The 9,450-nt window shown below is 34.1% G+C and overlaps 1 pseudogene; it reads right to left on the minus strand.

Moving 5' to 3' along the window:
- Positions 1 to 8,623: 8,623 nt before the first annotated feature.
- Positions 8,624 to 9,166, minus strand: LOC100595699 (annotated as a pseudogene).
- Positions 9,167 to 9,450: the final 284 nt, after the last annotated feature.

Below are 9,450 nucleotides of genomic sequence, written 5' to 3' on the forward strand. Positions count from 1 at the left end.
TGAAATAATCCACAGCAAATTCTGGAAAGTCAGAAGCAACTGTTATTAGTAATTAATAATTACTAATAAACACTAGTATTATTAGTGGTTGTTACTCTTTACCAGTGTACTTAACACGTTTTAAATCGACACTCTTTCCCTTCACTCTGGTAATATTATTGACAAAGACAAGGAGAAAATGTAGATGTTCTTTAACCCACAATTTCTCTGAAAATGATCATCTTTTTGGTGTAAGTTGCCAAGTTTGACTGGTACTAAGGATTTTTTAAAAATGATAAAATACAATGAACATGCAGATTAACCTAGAGAGAACAAAGAATATCAGAAGCACAATGCATGATTTGCTTTTCTCTTCTAGTTGGGCCCTATGAAGTAAAAGGTGTAACAAAGTAACTTTTTATCTCTAAAAAGAATGATAAATCTTTAGAGACTTTTTATCTCTAAAAAGAATTATTTTATTCAATTTTATATCATTAACAGATGACATAAACTACTTAATTCACATTAAATAACCAAACATTTTATTTACATTTGGGAAATAGAAGCAGAAAATGCCATTATAATTAAAAAACATATATTAGGCAACTCTATTTTCTTGGTATATTAGTAGGGGTTTTTCATTGCAAAATTAAACTATTGGTCCTTATGCTTTAAAAGCATAGAAGCCCAAAGTAATATTATTGATAACAAATATTCTAACAACTTAGAAACAACTGAAAAAATAAGGAACTAATACCAATGAAATAAAATTCTTACTTTAAGTGCACACCAATGGGATTAAACATTTACACTGCGAACTGTGATTGTATTACCTGCAGAACTGGGTGGGTGGGTAATAATGTATGCTCTGTATGCCAGCAGGGTTCAAAAGTTCACCACCTTCTTTTTACCTGGGGTTATGTCTGCCTATTTGGATCTTCCTCCAACCTCCCTCTCCTGCAACGCTGCATGTTTGTGCGTGCACACGCACACACACACACATTTTGTAACTTGTTCTTATCTCCTTAGATCTGCACTTGAATCTTACCCATGGCACATATATTAACTGTGATTGTCAGTATAATTATTTATGCTTCATGAGCCTCAGTTACCTGGAATTCATTCATTCATTGTAATTGTAATTAACTCATACAATTTTTTTGTCAATGATTTGATCAGTAAGTAGGTAAAGTATTTGTTAATTTGTGAGGGTTACAACTTTGCTTTAAAATACTTTTATTAATCCAATAAACCTATATCCTCCTACAGAAAATGCTCAGTTAGAAAGGATCTTTATGAAATTCTCCAAATGTGAGACTTCCAAAATAAGTATTTTACAAACACGTAGTATAAAATGCCTCTACCAATGCAAAATGTTACTTCGAAAGACATTTCTGAATGCATTGAAGATGTGATTAGAAGCAACTTCTTTGGGAAACTACTTGGTTTGTAGAGGTGACATCAGTTTTCTTTCTACACTCAGAAATTTGACAACACTACTTAAGTATCCTATTTTTTTCCTATTTCTCAGAACTTTTGTGGCTCATCTGTGTTTTCTTTGTTCTGTTATCTCACTAGACAACAAAGCCCCTCATGCCTGAGAATTTTTTCCCTTTCGATCTGCTAAATCAAGGCCTTCTGCTAGTTTGCTCTTTGGGCCTGCTTCTCTGAAGTTTGCAATATGCACTAGATAGAATATCAGTGCAGCAACAATAGGCACCCTGGATATAGACTGATAAATAATAGATGGACAGATAGAGAGATGGTAAAAGCTATCGACTAGTTCCTTACAAAGTTAAAAGGGACTGAAGAATTAGTAGGAAAGATGAATGGGGAATGGAACAAAAACTAGTCAAACGTTTAACTCTTGAGCCTTTTCTTATATTCATTAATACTTATATAATAATCATAATCAACAAATATTTCTTTTTATATGTAGAATTAATACATTTAATAAGGCAAACATAAATTAATAGGTCATGTTTCAACTAAGAAGCAGAAATAATAGAAATTTACAAAAACAAACTGAATTTAGATGTTAGTATTTCCCATTTATAAAACCAATACCTCCAGATAAAAGAGTTAATACTGGGTATATACCCATAGGATTATAAATCATGCTGCTATAAAGACACATGCGCACATATGTTTCTTGCGGCACTATTCACAATAGCAAAGACTTGGAACCAACCCAAATGACCCTCAATAATAGACTGGATTAAGAAAATGTGGCACATATACACCATGGAATACTTTGCAGCAATAAAAAAGGATGAGTTCATGTCCTTTGTAGGGACACGGATGAAGCTCGAAACCATCATTCTGAGCAAACTATCACACACCGGGGCCTGTCGTGGGGTGGGGGGAGGGGGGAGGGATAGCATTAGGAGATATACCTCATATAAATGACGAGTTAATGGGTGCAGCACACCAACACGGCACATGTATACATATGTAACAAACCCGTACATTGTACACGTGTACCCTAGAACTTTATAATATATAAAAAAAAGAGTTAATATTTATATGGCGTTTACTATGTCCTCAACAAACTAATCACCGAACTTGTTAGTTTGAGTCTGAGTTTCCTCAGTTTAGAAGCAGGAGATTCCAGGTATAGACACTGACCATTTGATGCCTCCAAAGACAGTGCTCTATGCCTTTATGGCAGAAAACTTGACCAACAAACAAAACTGGCTTGAAAAGCAAAATATATTTTACAAAATTACAAAATAAATTCTGATGTGAATGGCATTGTTTTATGTTAGAACATGATTAGCCAAATGTAATTTTCTGTTAAGTTATTTCTGAATCAAATTTCTTCCTATCCAAAAGAAGTTTTAAAACAAGATGTTTCTTTGCTGGCATGCAGCCAATTTAAGTAATCTGTTAATAGATATTTCAGTACAACATTTTATTTCATGTATGTCTTGTAACATTTATTTCACCTCTGGAAAAGAAAAAGTTTAGAAAAGATTTGGATAAAAAATGTATTTTAAAATATCCTTGATACAATTGTATTCGCCTATTCACAAGAGAAGCGATCTTTTTCTTTACATGAATCTAATTGGGGTAAAATTAAGTAATGTTTTTATTTTAGCTAAATAACTTGTTTAGGAAGTCATCTTTTGATTGAGCACCGTCTCATTTTTTTATCACCACAATATCAAATTGTGTTTTCCAAACTTTGAAAAAATATATTTTTTCCTTTCCTATACACACAGGAAAAGACATTCTTCACAAATTAAGATTGGCATTGCATATATACATACTTATATATACTACATGTAAAATGTTAATAATATTATTTCTAGATTAAGACAAATGTTAATAGTTTCTATTAAAATTGAGCAGCTCTGGGTTCAAATTTATAAATTATCCAGTCAGAAGCAAATTAGGAAACTCAAAATAGTATGTATCAAAAAATTTTTTTGGGAAATTTATCCTGAGGAGAAAGAAACTCTCATTTAGGTGACATAGACTCAGAATTTATTGGTAACATTAAAAGGATTTAAGAATATTTCAACTAACTTTAAAAATCTCCTTTGGGAAAAAGAGAGAAAGGTCTTACTGCTTTCTATTTTCTAAGCGTTCAGTTTATAAGTCAATCTCCCTCTCTCCAACACACACACACACACACACACACACACGTACGTATACTTTAAAATATATATCAACTTAAAATTTAAAAACAATTACGTATTTCAAATAACTTAAAATTTAGCAAAAACCACAAGCAACTAGGATTCTCTGATGAATGCTACCTGGGATGCTTGCTATGTAAGAAATGCCACGCTTGTCAAATTCCATTGCAAAAACATGCAGGTTCCCAATCTCTCAAAGTCTCTTTTGGAGACCTTAACCAAAACGGCATTTCAGATATGAAGAATATTAGTCTCCAAAGGATATGCCCTGCTGACTTCTTTCCCTGATAACAGTATTAAATTATCTTTGAACAGAAACCCTTTATAGTTTATCACAGCCTGGCAGCCCAAAGGTACAGGTAACTTTTGTTTCTGGTCATTCAGGTAGGGCACTCCAAGTCATTGATATATATATATCGATTTCTCTATTGTAGTTTAGAAAGAAAAGATTATCTGTTTTCATTTTTGTTCATAATGTAAATATATATCCTCCCTTGCTTTCCCCCAACCACTCTCTCCCCATCCCCAGGGGAAATTCTTAGACCCTGCAGAAAAACAAAAACAACAGGAAGCAGCCAAAAAGGAAACGCAAACTAAGGAGAGCTTTTGAAGGTTTTAATTTACTTCCCATGTTGCACATCCTCTATCACCAATTTGGATTGTGACGTAAGGATCAACTAGTGTTAGGCGGATGGTTAATGTAAAGTGCTGTTGCCTCAGTGACTTCTTACATGAACACAAGAACACGTCTGGGTGTTTCTATGTCATAGTCCATCAAGGCAAACTTTACATGGAGTTCATTGAATATCTCCACTATACATGATTAGGCCGGTTGTTTATTTCCAAGTTAGGTCAAGCTCCAAACTAAAGTAAACCAGTTGCATTTGTTTGTTTAAAAAAGAAAAAAAAAATGACTTTTTTTTTTTCAGAAAATTGCCAGAGAAAATGACAATTTTTCAATTTGGTGATTAATCAATTATCAAATTGATACAAAACAATTGGAAATAATAGAAAAATATAAACATTACATTTTTATTGAGAAAATGCTTTAAATTAACTTAAATGTAGCTACAATTAAATAAAAATAATTTATAAAGTGTGGAAGAATTGTTCAATAAATTTAAAAAGTTTTACTGGCAAAATGTGCTTTATTCCCTTTGTTAAACAGCAAATTATTATTATTTTTTCTTTTATCCATTAAGTGCAGATAAATTAGGCAGCCAAAAAGGTTATTTTGGGTACAAAAAAAAGGGTGCAGAAAAGAAGAAATATTTTTTCCAATGTCATGAAAAAAGAATATATTTGATATAAATTTAATAAAATTAACAAATTCTGAACAAAAATGTAGATTGCTTTGCTCATTATTTTCCTAATTTTGTTTACATTTCAAAATCAACAACAATGAAGTAATTCTAGAGTATCCTTCTTGAAAAGAATTGAAAGAGTGGTTTCAGTGGGACCAGAATTTCCATATTTGAAGTGAGTACAGCTAAAATAAAATTGTTCATTTTAGCTGAAATCATTACAAAAGAAATTCATTGCCCCTATTAAACTTAGGCAATCATTTGTACTGTAACCTGAAAAACAGACTAGAGTTTCAGATGAAGATTTTTGCTGCTGTGCATGTTACTTCCTCATATATATGTTTTTAAAATTTTTATTTTAACCCTGAGAACAACAATAAGAGATTTTTAAGGAAAAATAGAAATTATCTTCAGATTTTAAAAGTCCTATATAAACAAAGAGACTGGAGTTTAAATTATCTGAACCTCTTCTAGTTTTGTGTGAATTCTGGCAAATTAGTTAAGCTCTGTGAATCTCAGCTTCTTCATCTTTAAAATGGAGAAAGTATCCATCTCACATGGCACCTGTAATGATTACATGAAATTCTCTTTGTGAAAAAGGCCTAAATTGGCAGAGACATCTATAAATAGTAGCAGTAGTAGTATATAAAAAGTAAAGAACACTCAAAATTGCACATAACATTCAGATACGTAACTTACAGCTGCAAGGAGAAAGAAAAGCAGCAATAGGTAATACAGTACAGTTTAGGGTTGGTCTGGGTGGTCTGGGCCTGTGTCTTCATCTTTGTCCCCTTCACAGTCTCTGACTCTCTGTCTTCACCTCCATCTTCTCTTCCTTCTCCTCCTGTTCCCCCTTTCAGATGCTTAATCCCATCAATCTCAGTGCTAGTGCATTCATTTTATCTCACTTGAACCTCATGACAACTCTATGGAATTGGCTATCATTGTATCACTGATTGTGCTATAAAAAGCACACTAAAAAAGGAATATGCATGCTCAAACCCTCATTTTTAGTTGATGTGCACTTTTTTCTTTCAAAGTTTCTCAATCCACATAAATTAACCTAATTCTAGGTGAAAACAAATGTATCTTCTCTGCATTGTTCCTCTTTAAATAGTTTTAACAATTATTTGAACCACATTTATTGCTTTTTCTGATGATAAGGAAATACATAATTGTTGCAAAAAATCAGAAAATATAGGAAAGCAAAATGGAATAAAATTATGACAACACCCAAATATATCTAATGTACATTAGTTCTCTTTGTTGGTATAGACGAGGAATAAGAAGAAAATTAGCAGTTGAAACAAAAAAGAAGCAACACTGTCTACTTACTGTGAATGTGGTTAGTCCCTATGGTAGGATGGGCTACTACCATGTTCCCCTAGAGGCTAAAAATTTTTTTGAAAAAGGAAACACCAGAAAGAGATCATAACTTATCAGAAGTAATAATCAAACATGAAAGATCAAAAAAGTGACCAATAACTCCGTATTTGCAAGCCTGTGCCAAGACAGTCATTATTTCTGAGAATTTTTAATTTAAATTTCTATCTGATCTTTTATTATACATGTATTTGTGCCTGTGGGCAATTGGAGTGATCTGAATGTGTTCCCCAAAATTCATATGCTGCAACTTAATTGCCCATGTGATAGTATTTAGAGGTGGGAGCCTTTAACCCATTTATGCCTGAGGTTGCAATTTTTTGAATTATTGTAATCAGACCTTAGTGATGACCTTGAGCAGTAGGATATAAATAACTCATACATGCTTAGAGTTTCAATAATGGAACAGTAGGCATAAATAGGTTTTAAGAAGTGATTAATGAGAGAAGAGCCCTCATGGATGGGATTAGGGCTCTTATAAAAGGTCTTAAGGAAGTGAGTTTGTTCTCTTCTGCTCTTCTGCCATGTCATGACACCTAGACTGTGCCATTTTTGAGGAACAGGTCTTCGCCAGACACCAAACCTGCTGGTGCCTTGATCTTGGACTTCCCAGTCTCTAAAACTGAGAAATAAATTTCTATTATTTATAAATTACCTAGTCTGTGGTGTTTTGTCATAGCAGCACAAGCAAGCAAACTAAACAGGAATGAATCTCAAATTCTTTAAAATTTTTTTTGGTGTAGGCAGGGTAGAAACGACGTATGTTTAAAACGACACAAGGTCATTGGATTAATTTTTTCCATGTATCACACTGACGTTTTGATGTATTACTGGTATAAGTGGAGCACTCTATAATTCTCTTCCTTATATTAATGTATTTGGTGTCTTGACATTTGATTAAAAATTAAGAAATAAACTTTATTAATATGATAATTTTTACATAGATCGAGTCTGTAAAACAATTTTAAAGTAGTATGAGTTTTAATTTGGGTTAGTGTGAAGTTTCTCACTTATAGACTCTATCCGCAAAACCTTAAAAGAGGGAATACACTTAACATATATATAGCTTATAAATAATCACTAAAGCTCATATGATGGTTCTGAATTATATGTTTGTCTGTTCTCATAGAATAAAAATTTCTGCCAACTCTTGCCTTCATTTTCTGTTTTATAGTCACAAAGACGTATCTTTCATCTGAGGGGCCTCAAGCTCCAGTCGTTAGTAACAAAACTGCAATCATAAGTAAAAAAATAAGCACAGAATTATGTTTCCTTTTCTACCTTGTGCCTGGTAACATCAAAAGTTAAATAATTTGAGGCTTTTATGATGTGTGCAATGGTACCCAAAGAGCATGTTACAGTCCACTTTCTCCATTTCTAATCTTACTATTGTTAATGCTAACAAGACATACAGGGTCTTTGAACATTCTGAACAATACACCTTGAAGCCTCAGTAAGTCAGCAAGGTCTCAAAGGTTGTACCATGTAAAAGTCAAGTAATTAAACACTGATTACTTACTGCTTAAAAAAAAAAAAAGGCGGCTGGGAAAAGTTGGATTCAGAAGGTCTAATTTCACGCAGAACATTTCAGTGAAAATTAAGCCTTTAACTATATTCTGCTTGACTTGATTTGAAAGAAAAGGATAAGAAAAAAAGATTATAAAAGCTATTCAGTAATGTCTTTCTGCAACAGAGCTTTGGGAGGTGACAAACAGCCACTGGTAATTCATTTAGTCATCTTTTCCCCAAACAGCATTTGGATTCCCCTTCAAAATTTGGCTGCAACTCTTTAGTTTCATTCTTCTTTCAAAATACAAAGGCTCCTCCCTTCTCTCTTGGCACCGGTTGAAATGTTTTAGCTCCCTAGAAATAGCTAATTTCTAATAAAGTTTGCAAACATAGTAAACCCCATTTTACCCGATGCTGTTTCATTTCCCATACATGAAAAAAAAAAAAAGGGAACTCTTCCCCACAGTTTTAATTTTGACCTATTTCAACTTTGTAATCTTTTAAATCAGAATAATTAAAATTCAGAAATATTTAAGTTGTTCTTCCTTCTATCACACCCTACTCTCCAATTTATCTCAGTGGCTAGTATGTAGAAAAATGCCAGAGATGACACAGGTGCTAAAATTATTCTGCTGAAAGACATCACAGGTTGTTTTTTTTTTTTGGTAGCAGTAGAATTTATTCAAGTGTGCCTTAACATAGGTGCTGAGGCTTGCCCATGGTGCTCTTGATATATAAGGCCAGGACATTCTGCCAGTTTTTCTTGAGCAATGACACCAAGAAGTTGACAGCCAGGTGAATGTTCTACACAAGCTCATCTTCTGTCATCTTCACGTGGCCAACAGCCACAGCCAGACATAACACACCTTCTTCATTTGGAACTTGAAGGTGGACTTCACCTCATCTGCTTCGGCTGCCATGTTTTCGTTGTGTGTGAGCAGGGAAGGGAACTTTCCTGCCTTATTTAGGCCTGGGCCCAGGATTTGTGGGATCCACTTGATCAGAGGCTCTGAGGCCAGAAATGCATCATACTTCTTGGCTAGCTTCTTGACCAGTTTCTTATTTTTGTTGAGTTTTTTCAGCACCTCGATGTCCATGTGGGGGATATCCACGGCCTTGGCCTCGTCACAGTGTTGCTGGTACCCCGGGACGCACACGGAGAACTTGGGGCGGGGAGTGGACTTAAGCCTGACGGTGCCCGAGAGGCGCTTGTCCTTCTGGGAGTCACAGTTCCTCAAACTAATCTGCAACTCCACTGTCTCCAGACTTGGGGCCCTTGTGCTGGTTCCCTTGCAGGACTTTCTGCACCGCCTCTTACAGGGTGTCGCAAGAGACTTTGCTGCTCATGGCTTCTCACACTGAGCTAACCGGAAAAGAGACACATCTCAATTTTTTATACCTCTTACTCTCTCACTCTTCCTGTGATAGGAAGGCATTTCTTTCCTTTCCATTTCATGGATGAGATTAAGGATTATCTAACAGAAATAATTATACTGCTTGTTAAAATTTACTTAATTCATTTCTTGGAACTTTCACTATCTGTTCACAAGAACATATAAGATTATTTATTTTCTTATTTGTCTGGAATTACCTGTGCCAAATTGATCAAATATTTCCTTACTCAATTGTTT

The sequence above is a fragment of the Nomascus leucogenys genome, chromosome 12 (genome assembly GCF_006542625.1).
Source record: "Nomascus leucogenys isolate Asia chromosome 12, Asia_NLE_v1, whole genome shotgun sequence".
NCBI lineage: Eukaryota > Metazoa > Chordata > Mammalia > Primates > Hylobatidae > Nomascus > Nomascus leucogenys.